We start from the raw sequence: 16471 nt of genomic DNA, 5'->3' as shown, positions 1-16471 counted from the left end.
ATCAGCTAGCTCTCTCCCTATACCAGTCATGCTGCCAACATTCAAAGTTCCTATCCACACTACTACACTCCTAACCTTCCTCCTCTCTTCCTACCTTTGGGCATGCCTTCCCCCTCCTCTTCTCCTTTGGCCAACAGTAGCCTAATTTTCACCAGCACCCTGTTGGCTAACAGTACTGGTCATTGTTAACCTGGGCCTCGACCGATCTGGTATGGAAATATGAAATGTTCTGCACATAAGTCATTTGGCAGAGGTTTTACACCAGATGCCCTTCCTGATGCAACCCTCCCCATTTATCCGGGCTTGGGACCGGCACAAAGAAATGCACTGGCTTGTGCATCCCCAGTGGCTGGGTTAAATCTATACTAGCATATCTGCCTAATAAATTTCCTCCAAACACTTCCCCCTAATACATGAATTCTCATTAATTCTAGAAAAAGTGTATAGGAGATCTGAATCACAGCTGTATCAAACAGCCAAAGGAATCTTATAATTACAGTGAAAAGGCTGGACCAAAGTTTTTCCATTTGACCCTTCACATCCTCAGATCAGTAATAAGAAGTTAACACAGTGAGAGAGACAAGAGGTTTAAGGGGCAATGAATACTAAATTAGAAGTGCACTCTCTGATTTGAGTACTATCACTCATTCTATACATGTCAGCATACTATGAGCTTATGGAGGAATTATATTTCATTCACTAGTTAAGTTCAAGAATGTAGATTAACATTATACGTTTATGTCCCAACATATGATGGGCTGATGAAGCTACATCCTAACATAGGATAGGCTCAAGAAGAAATGTCTCAACATGAAATGGGATTATGAATAGAGCTCATAGTAATCATCAGTTCATCAATACCTTACCTCTACTATCCTTGAGAATAAGGCCCTAAAGGTAAAGCACAGCAAGATCAACATTGTAATTGCTATGAGCATAAACAATTTCAAAAGTCCTCCTACTTAGTCTGAAAACTGTTAGCTATCAGTTTCTTTGGTATGTGAAAAATCTCTCAGAAGTATACTCAAATGGTCCCTTAATCCCATTTCTGTTCTCTGGAATCAACATGCAGCATTCATATCCCACCAACCCACAGGTTCCCTATTTCACAGCCACAGTGAAACTGAGTGCCATCCTCTTCTGCAAAACTAATGTCCTCATCGCTGTCAGTACTACTGTAATTGTGTATACCATGGATAATAGTATCACTAAGGACCTCCAATAATTTTGATAACTTCCCCAATTCCCATATAGCTTTTAGCATTCCATACAATGGAAAAATACCTGCTCCTGATATGTCATCATTTCTGAAGTCCATGTAAACTAATCCTGTAAAAGCAGTCAGTTCTGGATTATAATGGTATGTCCAATCATCATGGATTCTAATTAGATGTCTTAACAATTATTCACATTTTCCTATAATTACTTACCTGTCCTATAGGGGATATATGTCTTATAACAGCAACTTTATATCCTAGAAATTAAGACCCACAGCATCCCCCAAGTAACCATCTGGTAGCTGTTTTGAACGTATTTTATTTTTATTGACCAGAATAGTCTGACTGGGAAACAACCATTTCAGCAGAGGCCCTGGGAGAAAAGTTGCATGCCCACCAATATCATTAAAAGATTACTACATTCAAGATATATGCAGATATAGTTATAGTTCTCATAATGTGATTGTCACTTTTGTGTTAGGACACATATAAACATCTTTGTGGGTTCTGTTTAAGCAGCTTTATTATATACAAACACATTACTACTGTTGACTATTGACTCTAACTTAAGTAATTTATATAAATTAATGACTACGATTATGCATGCTTACTCCTTAACTGCTTCTACAAAATGGCACTAAGGTTATGCACATGTGTGGGTTATATAAGTGCACATACAGCCTTGCATGTTTCTTAAAGATACAAGCACACACTTTACACTCTGATCTACATCCTACCTCTTTGAGAAATAGACCATACAATTGTTATGAGACTGTTTAGCATGCAGAAATCACAGGTAATCCATAGACATATTATGCAATACTAAACATATAGGTATGTACAATCAAGTCCATGTTGCTGCATATTTCATACTTGGTTTAGATATTCATTCATATTCTGTGACATAAAATTGGGAATTAGGTTTAACAACTGTGATAGTTTCTGCAAAATGGTTGTCCTGTGGAATGCTCAAATCACTTTCTGGTACAGAATCAGACTTTTGAACACATTCTGGTCTGAAAACAGTGTCTGACTCATTCTTTGATTTAGAGTTTGCATCACAGATACAGTGCTGTGATTGCAATGATGATGATGGTTCTGGTACAGGATTAAGATGTTTGCAATTCCTCCTGTACTCCATTCCTTCAGAATTTATCAAGTAATATCTTATCTCGGTACAAATCCCTGTAATCTGTCCTATTCAATCAAAACCTTTTGTTGTCTGAATTTGTACCGTCTCTTCTTCCCTTAGCGGACGAAGTAGTCTGCTCAATCGGTCTCAAATAGATTTTTGGATATTAAGCTTCTTAAACAATTGAGCCTTATGGTTTTAGTGTTCTTCGACTTAGGCTGCAACAAACTTGAAGAAATAGGTAGCATAGTTCTAGTTTGCCTGGAAAGTAGTCTTTGAGCAGGTGAGCCAAGAATATCATCAAGGGGTATGTTTCTGAGATGAAGCAAATTCAAGAATATATCTGTATTGTCACGCTTTGATCTTTCAAGTAATTGCTTTGCAATCTGTACTGCTCTTTCAGCTAGACCATTGGATTGAGGATATTCAGTACTACTAGTGACATGCGGAAAGTCCCATTCTTTTGTAAATTTCTGAAATAACTGACTAGTAAATTGATTACCATTGTCAGAAAAAAGTTTGTGTGGACTACCATGAACTGAGAAATGACATTTCAACTTAGTAATAACAGCAGTTGAGATAAGTTTGGTAGTCGATCAAAAAGAGTCTACCAAAACGAAGTAGTGTTGATTGTTCTTTTCGAAGATAAGAAAGAAAGGCAGTTCAGGAACTGGACTTAGCTGAAGTGGTTCTCTTTGCAAATGTGATCTGGTACTATTGTATACTGAATAAGTAGAAACAACTCTATCAATGTCTTTCGATAATGAAGGTCAAAATACTAATTCTGGTGCTCTTCTCTTAGTAGATGTAGTTCCTGGGTGACCATGATGTAAAATCTGGATGTGTTGTTGTTGTTGTAAAGAAACAGGAACAATTTTAGGACCTTCGAAAATAATACCATCTTCCATCAGCAATTCATTTCTGAAAGGAAAATACACTTGCACTTCAAGTAATACACTAGATTGCTTTGATGGCCATCTGACATTAATATAATGACTGAGCTTCTGTGAAATTGGATCAGTCTGAATATGATCTCTTAACTTATCAAGTTTAGTGGTGGACAAATTATGCACTGACATCACATCAAAGTCAAAATTCTCTGCATCAAGCTGTTCTGTTGTATTTCTAGGAGAGCTGGATAAGGTATCAGCTAGCTAAAGCAATTTACCTTTAGTGTAGACCAGTTTGAAAATGTACTTTTACAATTTGAACATCATTCTTTGTAATCTCATCGGAGCAGAATGCATAGGCTTCTTTAGAGTAGTAACTAGAGGTTGGTGGTCAGTTTCAATCTGAATAGCTCGACCATAAATATAATCATGAAACTTGGAGCATGCAAATACTATTGCCAACAGTTCTTTCTCAATTTGAGCATACTGCATCTCAGTTTGCGTTAGTGTTCTAGATGCATAGGTTACTGGTCTGCCCTCTTGAAGTATAACTGCAACTAAACCAAATTTTGAAGCATCACAGGAAAGGAGAACTGGTTTGTCACATCATAGTATCTTAATGTAGGTGGGGTGGCAATTTTCTGCTTAAGGTCTCCAAATGCCTTCTGATGATGTTCTAACCATGACCATGCAACATTTTTACATGTTAGCTCTCTTAAAGATGCAGTTAACTCACTGACGTCTAGTATAAATTTGCCTAAATAATTGACTATGTCCAGAAAACGCTGCAAACTCTGTACATTATCTGGTGCAGACATCGCTAAAATAGCTGTTTGCTTGGTCGGGTCAGGTCCTTCGGCCTGTACTCATAAACAAATGACCTATGTATGTAACTTCTGGAAGTCTGAATTTGCACTTCAGAGGATTCAGCTGTAAGTTCATTTCATGTGCTCTGTCTAGTATGTTCTTTAGGTTTCTGTCATGCTCCACTTCACTATTGCTCCAACCAACAGATCATCTACTATTAGGGCACATGAATAACCTGAAAAAATTTGCTCCACTGCACACTGAATTGCACTTGCAGAATTTATTCCAAATGGCATCCTTAGGAATCTGTATCTGCCAAATGGAGTACCAAAAGTAGTTAGAAATGAGGATTTGTGATCTAGCATCAATTGCCAAAATGAACTCAATTGCATCCAAAACAGAAAATACAGTGGCATTCAGTATTTGAGCTGCAACTTCTTCAACTATGTGCATTGGATGATATGGTCTTTTTAATGCTTTGTTCAGATTTCTTGGGTCAATGCATATTCTGATTTCATCTCAGCCTTTTTTATGAGTGGCTACCATGGACGACATCTATTCCGTTGGTTCTTTGACTGGACAAATCACACCTTCCTGCACCATTTTATCCAACTGAGCTTTAACTTTATCTTGCATCGCTATTAGAACTCTTCTTGCTGGGCTGACTACTGGAATGATCTTTGGGTCTAACTTCATGGAATACACAACTGGAAGCTTGCCTAACTTGTCATCGAAAACATCAGCATACTCTGACAAAATGGCTTCTGAAAAACTGGAATTCGGAACTGCAATTACATGATGAACTTGTTTGGCAAAAGAAAGTCGATTCATTCTGAAACTATCTTTGATACCCAATAAATTGCACTGGTCTTTGGACTACATAGAATAACAAGTTGTAACAGTTCTTGACCAAATAACATGAAAGTATCATTGAACCTTCAGTCTGAATTTCTTCACCTCCATAAGCAGCAAGTCTCACACTACTGGTCACACTGAGTTGTTCATTAGTTCTCACTCTTGCAAATGTGTCTGTTGATATAACATTACACTTTGAGCCAGTATCTACCTTCATCTCTGTGGATTTTTCATTAATCCGGACAGTACAGAATACTTCACTTCTTGTTAATAAGTTCACTGCATCAGCTCTTTCACCAAGCACTGATACACCATCTACATAGAAAGCTGACTGCTTCGAATCTACTTGATCAACTTGATTTTTTGTGCGGCCTTTCTTTACAACTGTGTGAGGCTTATCTGATCTGCAAAACTTTTGGAAATTATTCCATTTTTTACACTTGTGGCATTGCTGACCATATGCTAAGCATTTCTCTCTTTTAGACTCATGATTCGCACCACAATTGAGACAGTTAATAAAGCTAGATTTGGGTTTTGCTGATTCATGCTTGTGTTGCATTGAGCTGGTTTTGGAGCTTGCACCTTTCCTGGAACTTTCTGGAAAACCTTGTGGCTTCTTTGGAAATCCTGCAGCTGCCTCATGCTTAGGCCTGTTCTTGTTTGCCACATGTTGCATAATATCTACATGCTCTCTGGAACCAACTGAAACCATGCTTTTTTCACTCGCAAGCATACTTGTGTGTTTTTCTGTCACCTCATGGATTTGACAAATCTATATGGTTTTGCTCAATGTTAAATCACTGTCATGAAGTAAAATCTTTCTCATAGCAGCACTGGTAATACCACATACAAGTCTGTCCTTTATCAGCTTATCTTTTAGATCACCAAACCAACACGTTTTAGCTCTGTTTCTCAAGTCAGTTATATAAGCTGCAAATGTTTCCCCTTGCTTCTGATCTCTTGTGTAAAACAAATGCCTCTCTAATGTAATATTCATCTGGGAGGGTTACACATTTCTCTGAACTTGCGCTTCAAACACTTGGGGTCTTCTCTTGATTCAGCTTATACAACAATATGGCAGTCTGCACCTTCTCCTTCATATACTGCTGGTGCATACACAAATTAATGTTCACTTTCTATGGCCTCTGACCCAGCTAGGTTTAGCAAAATGAATGGCCTCATGCGTGCATCTCTAGCTGTATAAGCTGCTTGTATGAAAATATCATATTCTTGCTCAAGTATTCTCCAGTTCTCTGCAATATTCTGATCAAATACAAGCGGTAGGGGGTTTCGATGTCCATCTGCCATATTAACACATGCCAGTGAAGGGGGTTGCAAATAAGCATAAATATACAGACATTCACATATGCCAGAATTAATGCCAATAATTGTTCAATGCCTTTATACTCTGAACTTGTACCTTTGTTGGACTTTTTGGAATTATGTGAATAAACAAACTCAAAGTACTTTTGAATAACTGGACTTTGAGAAATAAACTTCTCTGGCTTTTCGATAATTTTGGGATTTTATCGGTAAAGGCAAAAATGCTAAAGTCATTTATCATCATTTGTTAAAGTCATCACTTTAAGAAACATTTGAGAACTTTATGATGTGTCACACAGCCTATCTTGACCTCGCCAAGGCTTTCGACACCATCCCCCATTCTGGAATTATAGCTAAACACGCTAAACTAGGTATAAATCCCTACGTCACAAGATGGGTTGCCAACTGGCTCACTGACAGAACCCACACTGTAATAGTTGCAGACTCCAAATCTGACTTCAAACCAGTGACAAGTGGAGTACCACAGGGTTCTGTCCTGGAACCTCTCCTGTTTGGTATCTACTTTTCTGAAGTACAGACTAACACAGAAGGCCTCTGGCTAACAAAATTCACAGATGACTGCAAACTAGGAGCCATAGTCAAGTCCCCAAATGATGTGGACATCCTACAGAAGGGCCTCACTGAGACAGATGCCTGGTGTCAGAGCCATGGCCTCAAGCTCAATGCCAAAAAGTGCAGTGTCATCCCCTTTGGTAAAAACTCTGTACCCATGAACTACCACATAGGCAGCAATCTACTTAACACCGAATGTGTGATAAGAGACCTTGGGACCCAGGTGGACAGTAGTCTTTCCTTTGATAGTTACAGAACCACAGTAGTCAGGAAGTCCTTTTATGTGGCACACCTCATCATAAAAGGGTTCTCATCCAGGAAAAAAGAGGTCATTGTTCCCCCCTACTCGACACTCATTAGACCCATTATAGAGTACAATGCCCCTTTTGGAATGCACCTCATATGACATCTGCAGCAGCTCGAAAGGCCACAGAAGTATCTCACAAAGAGGATTACTGGCCTCAAACAAATGCCCTACACTGACCACCTCAAAAAACTCCAGCTTTACTCAGTAGCATATCACCTACTCTGAGGTGATCTCTGCCTAACATATAAAGCTATGTCAAACCCAGAGCTGTAGGACATACTACACCTAAAGAAATCCCAATCTGTCCGAGCGACACACTCTAGGGACCTAAACCTTGTCACCACAATAAACAGTTAACTAATGTGCACGGATTACTCAATAAGTGCTCGATCACCTTGAAACAGCAGATGGAAGAACATGCTTCTCTCCTTGGTTAAAATACAGCCGTTTATTGTCCAAAACAGGAATAACAATGTTAATACATCCAATGAGATCCAAAAAATGGAAAACGATAGTTCCAATAAGATCCAAAAAAATGGAAAACAGTAGTTTTCAGAACACTGTGTACCAATTTAAGATGCCTTAAATAGATTTTTAAATATTAAAGGGACAATGCCCTGTTATTGTGTTCAACCTAAACAAAATCCTATTGATTAAAATAATAATATTAATATCAGCCATTCTGTAAGGAACAGTCTTTAACCACTTAATAAATTATTACAGTGACATCCGATACTACTGATGATAAAATATATATATATATATATATATATTATAAAAATACTGTAAAAACGTAACTCTGTGGAAATAATGTGCACATAAGTTTCCATTCATCTTTAACTTACAGTCAAGCCCTAACTGCTCATTCTGCTAAAAATCAGTGACCTCTTTGTGTGAATTAACTAACCAAATATTACCCCTAGAAACTTTTGGAACATTGAATAAAAAATAATTCTTTATACTTGCTTTAACCATAGGTAAACAATTTATACCTAATAATAATAAATGCTATTGACTGTATATAACTCATAAACCTAAGATAAAATAACTAAGCTGCATGTCTTAATCATAATTAATATATACTTTATGTACCAACCGGATGTATGTTGTCCATAATAATGACTGAACTATATCAGACAACCTATATTAAAACATAAATGCCAAATATTGGCAATAATGTCAACAAGTCAAGATACCCCATAAAGTATATATTAAGAAATAAAACGAATCAGTATAATGAACAAAAAACTGTGCCCTCCTTATACAATGACTAGTCTATCAAGAAGCGGTATAAAATAAGCCATTCCTATGAATAAAAGATGCCTATCCTAAATGAATAGGAATGGCTGAATAAAAATTCTGTAAAAATAGTGTGAAAAAATCTGTGTGTGATCTAATAAAGACACATAGAAACTAAGGGGCATACGAAAGGATTTAAATTTGCAATAATAGATATTATCAAATTTGATCCCAGAGGGGGTGATTTCAAAATGCACCTATTATTTAAGGAGGCATGGTGGCAAATTTACTTAGATGCAACCACTATACCTGGGTTAAATTATAGTATTTCATTAAAACCCATCTTAGTACAGTAATATCTCAAGATAGCTTTCTTAGTTGTCTTTATTAAGTGAATTCTTAGGCAGTGTTGCTGGTCTGTCATAGTATGTAGACATGCAGCTTGCTAACAGTATCATGCTGTAATATTTTGGTTATTTTTTTAAAGGACACATCCACCTATCTTAAGTTTAAATCATTAATAAGGTATAATATATGTCAATAAATGGGGTATAAATTATTTACCTATGGTTAAAGCAAGTATAAAGAATTATTTTTTATTCAATGTTCCAAAAGTTTCTTAGGGGTAATATTTGGTTAGTTAGTTCACACAAAGAGGTCACTGATTTTTAGCAGAATGAGCAGTTACTGCTCGACTGTAAGTTAAAGATGAATGGAAACTTATGTGCACATTATTTCAACAGCGTAATGTTTTTACAGTATTTTTATAAAAATATACATATATTTTATTAGAAATGTTTTTGGTCTCAATACATTCTATTAAGAGGTGGACAGATTGTTCTCATGAGATATTAAAACTTAAATGTGTTGACATAATACACATACATCATCAGTAGTATCGGAGGTTCACAATGTCACTGTAATAATTTATTAAGTGGTTAAAGACTCGTGTTCCTTACAGAATGGCTGATATTAATATTATTATTTTAATCAATAGGATTTTATTTAGGGAATTGAAGTCAATGTAAATGTTTACGTTGAACACAATAACAGGGCATTGTCCCTTTAATATTTTGAAACAACCTTGGCGCCAAAAAATCTATTTAAGGCATCTTAAATTGTTACACAGTGTTCTGAAGAAGCCCGATATACGGGTGAAAGCGCTTAACTACTGTTTTCCATTTTTTTGGATCTTATTGGAACTATCGTTTTGCATTTTTTGGATCTCATTGGATGTATTAACATTGTTATTCCTGTTTTGGACAATTAACGGCTGTATTTTAACCAAGGAGAGAAGCATGTTCTTCCACCTACTGTTTCAAGGTGAGCGAGCACTTATTGGGGAATCCGTGCACATTAGTTATCAGTACTTTCTTGGAATTACCACAATAAACAGGACATGCTGGAGGGATAGATTCCTGTCCCAGAGACTTCCCATACTCTGGAACAGGCTACCCATCTATGTCAAGCAAAGTTCTTCATTAGCACTTTTCAAGAAAAATCTTGATGAGTGGAATGGAAATAGGAAATACCCCGGGGATCACTTCTGTGTCTCTGCTCGACAGTGGCACAGGAAAATAACTTTCTTGGGTGGCGTAAGCCAGGGAACCTTGTTGGCTAGGCTTACGTAGGCCCTTGGGCCAATAGCCTAGTACCTATCTATGAACCTATGACTGAATAATTCACAAGCACTGTAATACTCTTGTAATGTCGTCTTTTATAAGAAAACACGTCTTCTCAGTGTAAGAAGCATACCAAGTAACTGCACAATGCGAATAAATCAATCATCTGTTGCCTCAGACTCAATAACATTTCAAAGTACTTGCACTTTGCGAATAACTGCATACAGCACACTGAAATGTCCCCAAAGTGGCGAAACCTTACTAGGCAACTCTTTTTTACAGTACAAGAAGCACTCTGTAATCACAGTACTTTGCGAACAGACACACCCAGCACAAGAAACATTTTCAAAATAGCTGTACTTTGACTGGAATACATGAACTGGTTGCACTTTGCACAAAACTACCTCTTTGAAATACATGCACAGTAGTAAGCACACACTGTAAGCACTTTTACACACTCTGAGATACTTTGCATAACTTTAGTTATGCCCTTGATACAATACAAATATGTCCAAATATAGCACTTTGCTAAAACACATGCAGTCCCCTTGGTTTATTTTCACTTAATGTGCCCTTTATTTTCTTATAGTAATCGTTTTGCTCGTTTAAGCCCTTTTTACTCCCAATATACTTTTCTTGTGCTCGTTTTACTCTAAACATGCCCAACTTTGCCTTAAACACACTCATTCTGCTTTTAACATGCTTGTTTTCTGCTTTACACATGGTCTTTTTGCTTTATAGTTAATTGTTTCATTGAATACTTTTATCTTTAGTTTACAAACTTTTCTTGCTTTCCACTTGCCTGATAATGCAGTCTGTGCCCTTGTAATGCCCCTTTATTGTCTTTCGCATCAAGTAAACAGTTTGTGTTATTTTTCATTACCTTTGTTTCTTTCTGGCTATGTTTATGCACTTTTCTCTTGATTTTACCTTCACTGTTGTCTTTACATCTCATGTCTTGGAATATTTTTCTCTTATCCATCCGGGTTCTGACACCATGTCACTTTCGTGTTAGGACACAAATAATCTAATCTTTGTGGGTTCTGCTTAAGCAGCTTTATTATATACAAACACATTACTACTATTGACTATTGACTCTAACTTAAGTAACTTATATACAGTTAATGGCTACCATCATGCATTCTTACTCCTTAACTGCTTCTACAAAATGGCACTAAGGCTGTGCAAATGTGCGGGGTATATACATGCACGTACAACCTCTCATGCTTCTTAAAGATACAAGAACCCACACTTTACATTCCCTTTTACATTTGAAAAGTACTTGATAAATAAAAAAGATGTAACAAAAAATCTGCCTTTTCCTTTTTGGTAAGGTTAAACTTAGTAGATCAAATGCTCCAGTATTCCCTCTGTTCTATGTATTAACAAGTCCTCATCCCTGTATTTTCATTTTTCTCCCATTTTTTTCTTCCTGAAAACAAATATATCCCTCATCTACCCGCGCTTCAGAAATCTACATCTTTTTAGTACTGTGTCGTTTACTCTTATGAAAGAAATCAGGATTTAACCTCCATGAACTTGCTGTTCTTATAACAGCCGTTTGTATTATACATTTTCAATTTTCTTTCCTCTTTGTAACTGATAGGCAGATGTGAACATGCCCAACAATTAGATACACTGAAAGCTCATACATATCTATAAAGGAAAGCTAGAAAGTATTAAAGGTGTGGACTATCATCCTTTCAGTCTTTTGAGTTTCTTTTTCCTCAAAAAAATAAATAAATAAAAACCAACAACAACAAAAGAGTGAATAGAACCAATAGCACATAACAATCTTCTGTCCAAAAATGTCTTTGCTAAATGCCTTGATGTTGTTGATTCTGTTTTCCAAATAAATGCAAACATATTGAATTGTCCTTTTTGCCTGCTCTAAAACTTGAACTCCCTTCCATTTCTACAGTCTCTAAGGTTGGGGGGGGGGGGGCTTTAATTCTTAAATGTGATACATGCTCTAAATAAAAAAGGGCAGTACCAATTTTTAAGAAAACATCTCTTTCCTTTTTATCACTTTGCACTGGTCTGTGTGGACTATGCATACTATCTCTGTTTTTCCCTTATCTTTTTCACCTGAAGTATAGTTGAACCAAACTTTTCCACAATGAATTAGGGCTCTTCCTAATTAGTCTGCCATAGATCTGCTTTCTATGATTTTCCACCATGACCAATTCCTCCTTTTGGAATTCGTAGGATCATGGGAGGTTACTAAGCTGTTGGCCCTGAGACCCTTATAAGCCTAGCCAACAGTTTAGCCCGTGCTTAGAGAAGTTAGCACCTAAAGCCCCTGTCCAGCAGGGACACAGGTGGAATCCCAGAGGTGTATTTTCTGTTTCCCATTCAGTTATCCAGGTTGCACTTGAAAAGGGATGAGATACTCTACTTGATGTGGAGAGGAAGTCTATTCCACAGATGGGGGAGTCTCTGGGACACAAATCTGTCCCTCCAACAAGTCCTATTCATGTCACAGACCAGGTTGAGGTTGCACGTGCGTACTACTCAAGTGGAGATTGACTTGCGGATATGCAGCAGTCCCATCAAGGGGGGGTCTGAGATAGCTTTGTATGCCAGACAGAGGTCACCTCTGAGGAGTCTGCAGGAGACTGAGTAGAGGGACAGGGTTTTTAGCCTGTTTGTGTAGGGTAGATGTTTGAGGCCCTGGATTCTTTTGGTGAGGAGCCTCTGTGGTCTCTCTAGCAGATGCATGTGTTTTGCAAGGTACATGCCGAAGGGGGCATTGTACTTAATAATGGGCCTTATAAGGGAAGAATGCATGGACGTTATGACCTCCTTGTCCCTGGATGTGATACCCTTACTTATGAGGTGGGCCATGTAGAAGGCTTTCCATACAATGCAAGCAACATGGTGGTCAGAAGTCAGGTTGCTGTCAACCTGGGTGCTCAAATCCCTCATGACTGATTGCGTGCTTAGGACATTGTTAATAATGTGATAATTTGTGGGGACATCACTCTCCACAAAGGGGATGATGATGTTTTTTTTGGTATTCAGCTTGAGGCCATGTTTTTGACACTAGTCATTTGTCTGAGAGAGACCCTCTTGGAGGATGTCAAAATCACTAGGGGAATTGATGACAGCACCCAGCTGGCAGTCATCTGCAAACTTGGTCAGCCATAGCCCACTGGTTTTGGCCTGCACCTCAGAAAAGTATATCCGAAATAACAGAGTCCCCAAGACCGAACCCTGGGGTACACCACTTGTTACGGGTCTACTGCTTGAGGTGGCTTCCCCTATTTTGACTATGTGGGTTCTATCAGTGAGCCATTTTGTTACCTATCTGGCAACATATAGATTGATGCCCAGTTGAAAGTTTACTTTTGTCCTACTTCCATCTGCTCTCCTTTTTTCAAAATCCAGTAACTATTCTGAAAAATCATGTAGATCTAACACCCATACTTGTGCTCTGTAACAGTGTTTTAAAACAACATGTGGTGTTTGAATTACCAGTGTACCCAAACCCACAATGTGTCTTGTCTGTTTTATTTCCCATTGGCTTGTTAAAAGAGTCTTGTGACAGTGTTTTAATAACTTTTTATACAGGAGTTAACATTTTGCTGAAAATTCCAACAGGCCTTAAGACTGCCTGCTGCCCTTGGCATGCCTGTTTACATGATTTTTGCAGCAAGACTACACTAATACTATGATCATCATCAGCTACTTGCATATAAGACAGTGAAACTGAATCTGGTATTAATAAGGCAACAGAATACTTGTTTTACCTTTTGAAATGTTTCTGCTGCTTCTGAGTTCCATTCCCAGATTAGAGGCATATGGGGTACAGACATGGGGACCGAGATGTATACATATAATTTGTGGTTTTAGATATGGGGTTGCACCAGTAGTGCCCTGCAGTAACCCTATAGGTAGCCCTGTGAGATGTCATTGTGCAAGAAATGTCTAAACAGATGACCTGTATGCCATAGTTGAGAATCACTGGCACTGCCAAGGTGCTGTGCAGACATGTTTATTAAATAATCCTGTGCATTGAACACTACATGTCAGTTAATGGAATGATAGTCTACCTGTTGATAGACTGATGCCTTTATTGCCACATGGGTTTCGATAATATTATAAAAACTATGAATGGTGGTGTTTGTCTCCCCTGCTATATTCAGGAAACAGATGTGTTTGTCCATATGTGGCAACCAATTGATTGAGAGACATCTTGAGTATTCAGCAGGCTAATACTGTGATATACCCAATGTATCCCATGCTTTTCTCTACATGGTTGCTGTAGCTAGAATTGTTAGAGCAACACATACCTTGGTATCCACTGATATGGGTAGTCCACACATTCTCAGGTTCTAATCTGGAGACTATCCACATCAGGACTATCCACTTGGTGGTATAAACATTGGCTCTATGTGATTTAGCCACATTGATGTGACACCTCAACTACATGTAAAGATGATGATCATGATGATGAGGATGAAGACAATGGGTCAGTCAGTGTCTATATAATGTCTCTGTCCTCTCAGACGTGGTCCTTGACCTAGTGCTTCCCCAAATGGTGTAATGTTAGCCTTTAACATACCATTTTTTTTCAAAAATGTTTTTATTCGTTTTGTAGTGCAATAACTTAACAGTATAATAACAAGAAACAACAAACTATATACAATGTCCATAACAATTAAGAAAAAATAATATACATAGGAAAACATTTAATATTTTTCTAAAAGATTAGACAATTTCATCTAAGCAGTTAAATGATGAGTTATGTTGTTAGTCCTTGCTTTTATAGTAGCAATCTCATTTCTACAAATGGATTCCACATGATGAATAAACTCAACTTTAAAGACAGGAGCAGAATGGGATTACCAATTTTAGTAACAATTTTCCTTGTTATAGAGAGGATTGACCATAGTAAAAATGTTTGGTTTTTAGGAATGACTTCAGGAACAGAAACACTGAAAAGGATAAGGGAGTCAGAAATTATACAGCTGTCATTCCATAGAGCTTTACAAAGATATATAAAGTCTAACCAAAATGGGGATATTATTTTGCAGTTAACAACCATATGTATCCAGTCAGCATAAGGATATCCACATCTCCAGTATTTCATTTCATCTTTCTTGTACATTATTGCTAGTCTATGTGGGGTGAAAAACATCTATGTAAGAACGTCCATGTGTATACATGCCAGAACAAGGAATATATGGATTCCTTCACTGACTGTAAACAACTTTTTTATCTTTTGCTGAGAATACTTGTTTATTAATTTCCCTTAAATAATTCCAAAAAGAAACATCTGTTTTGCTAAAATTATTTCTGAGAATTTTATAAATAACAGATATGTATGAAGTGTTATCGGGTGAGCTATTAATAATTGTTGAGATAGAATCTAAGATTTTTAAGGTGTTCTTATTGTATACCTGTAATGAGGGTATGAGCTTAGAATATATAAAATCCTTGCAAGTATGGATGTTCAGCCAATTGCAATTTTGAAAACTATATTTGCTAATCAAAATCAAATAGTCCGCAGAACTTATTTTATTAGCTGAGAGAAACTGATTCCAACATAATCGGTCACCCTTCTTAAATTCTAACATTTTCCGAGTATCAAAAGATATCAAACATTGGGGGCGGAGCCTGGATGGCACTCTGAAAGCAGCACTTTTTAGAGCTCCTCAAAAATACTTCAAATAACAGGAAATAATCATTTTTTTCACAGAAAAAAACAGTTAACTATTGTTCTTTAACATTTATGCTATCATTATATCGAGTTTGGAATATATTCTTCAAAAATTTCCTGTCAGAAATATCTGGAGTTTAAAACTGGTCTCTGAAGATGAGTAGCTCAAAGAACTCACATGCAGAATTTACTTTGAAGAAAGAAATTCGGTTGATGTCTTCTACTTTACAAGAACTATCTATTAAAATGGACAGCTTCAATAACAACTTAGAAAACTTGAGAGAAAGCTGTCATAAACAAACTGAATCCTTTAAAGAGTTACTTCAACAGCATCAAACTAAAATATTAAGTATTGAAGAGTCTTTATCTGATATAGATGGAAGGCTCAAGGAGGAAGAAATCCAAGGAGATGTCTTTCAGCAGCAAAATAAATGGCTTATTACCAAGTTGGATGACATGGAAAATAGAGAAAGGAGGACTAATGTGAGAATTTTTGGTTTACCAGAAAAATCTGAAGGAGATGATATTGTTTTCTTTCTTAATTCATGGTTACCCGAAATCCTAGATCCAAAAGAAAGATTCTCTTATGGTATAGAAAGAGCTCATAGAGCCATTGGGAAACCTGTTCCTTTATCGCCATCATCCACTCCCAAGTCAGTAGTGGTTAAATTTCTCTCTTATCTTGATAAATAACTTGTCCTTAAATGTGCTTGGAGAAGATCCCCACTGAAATACAAGCAAAATATAATTAGATTTGACAGTGACTTTTCCTCTGGAGTTTTGGAAATGAGAAAGAAAGCCTGGCCACTTGTAAAATTACTTAAACAGAATAAAATAAAGG

The sequence above is a fragment of the Protopterus annectens genome, chromosome 1.part1, assembly GCF_019279795.1.
Source record: "Protopterus annectens isolate FY-2018-M chromosome 1.part1, PAN1.0, whole genome shotgun sequence".
Classification (NCBI taxonomy): Eukaryota; Metazoa; Chordata; order Ceratodontiformes; family Protopteridae; genus Protopterus; species Protopterus annectens.
This window is presented reverse-complemented; position numbering follows the sequence as displayed.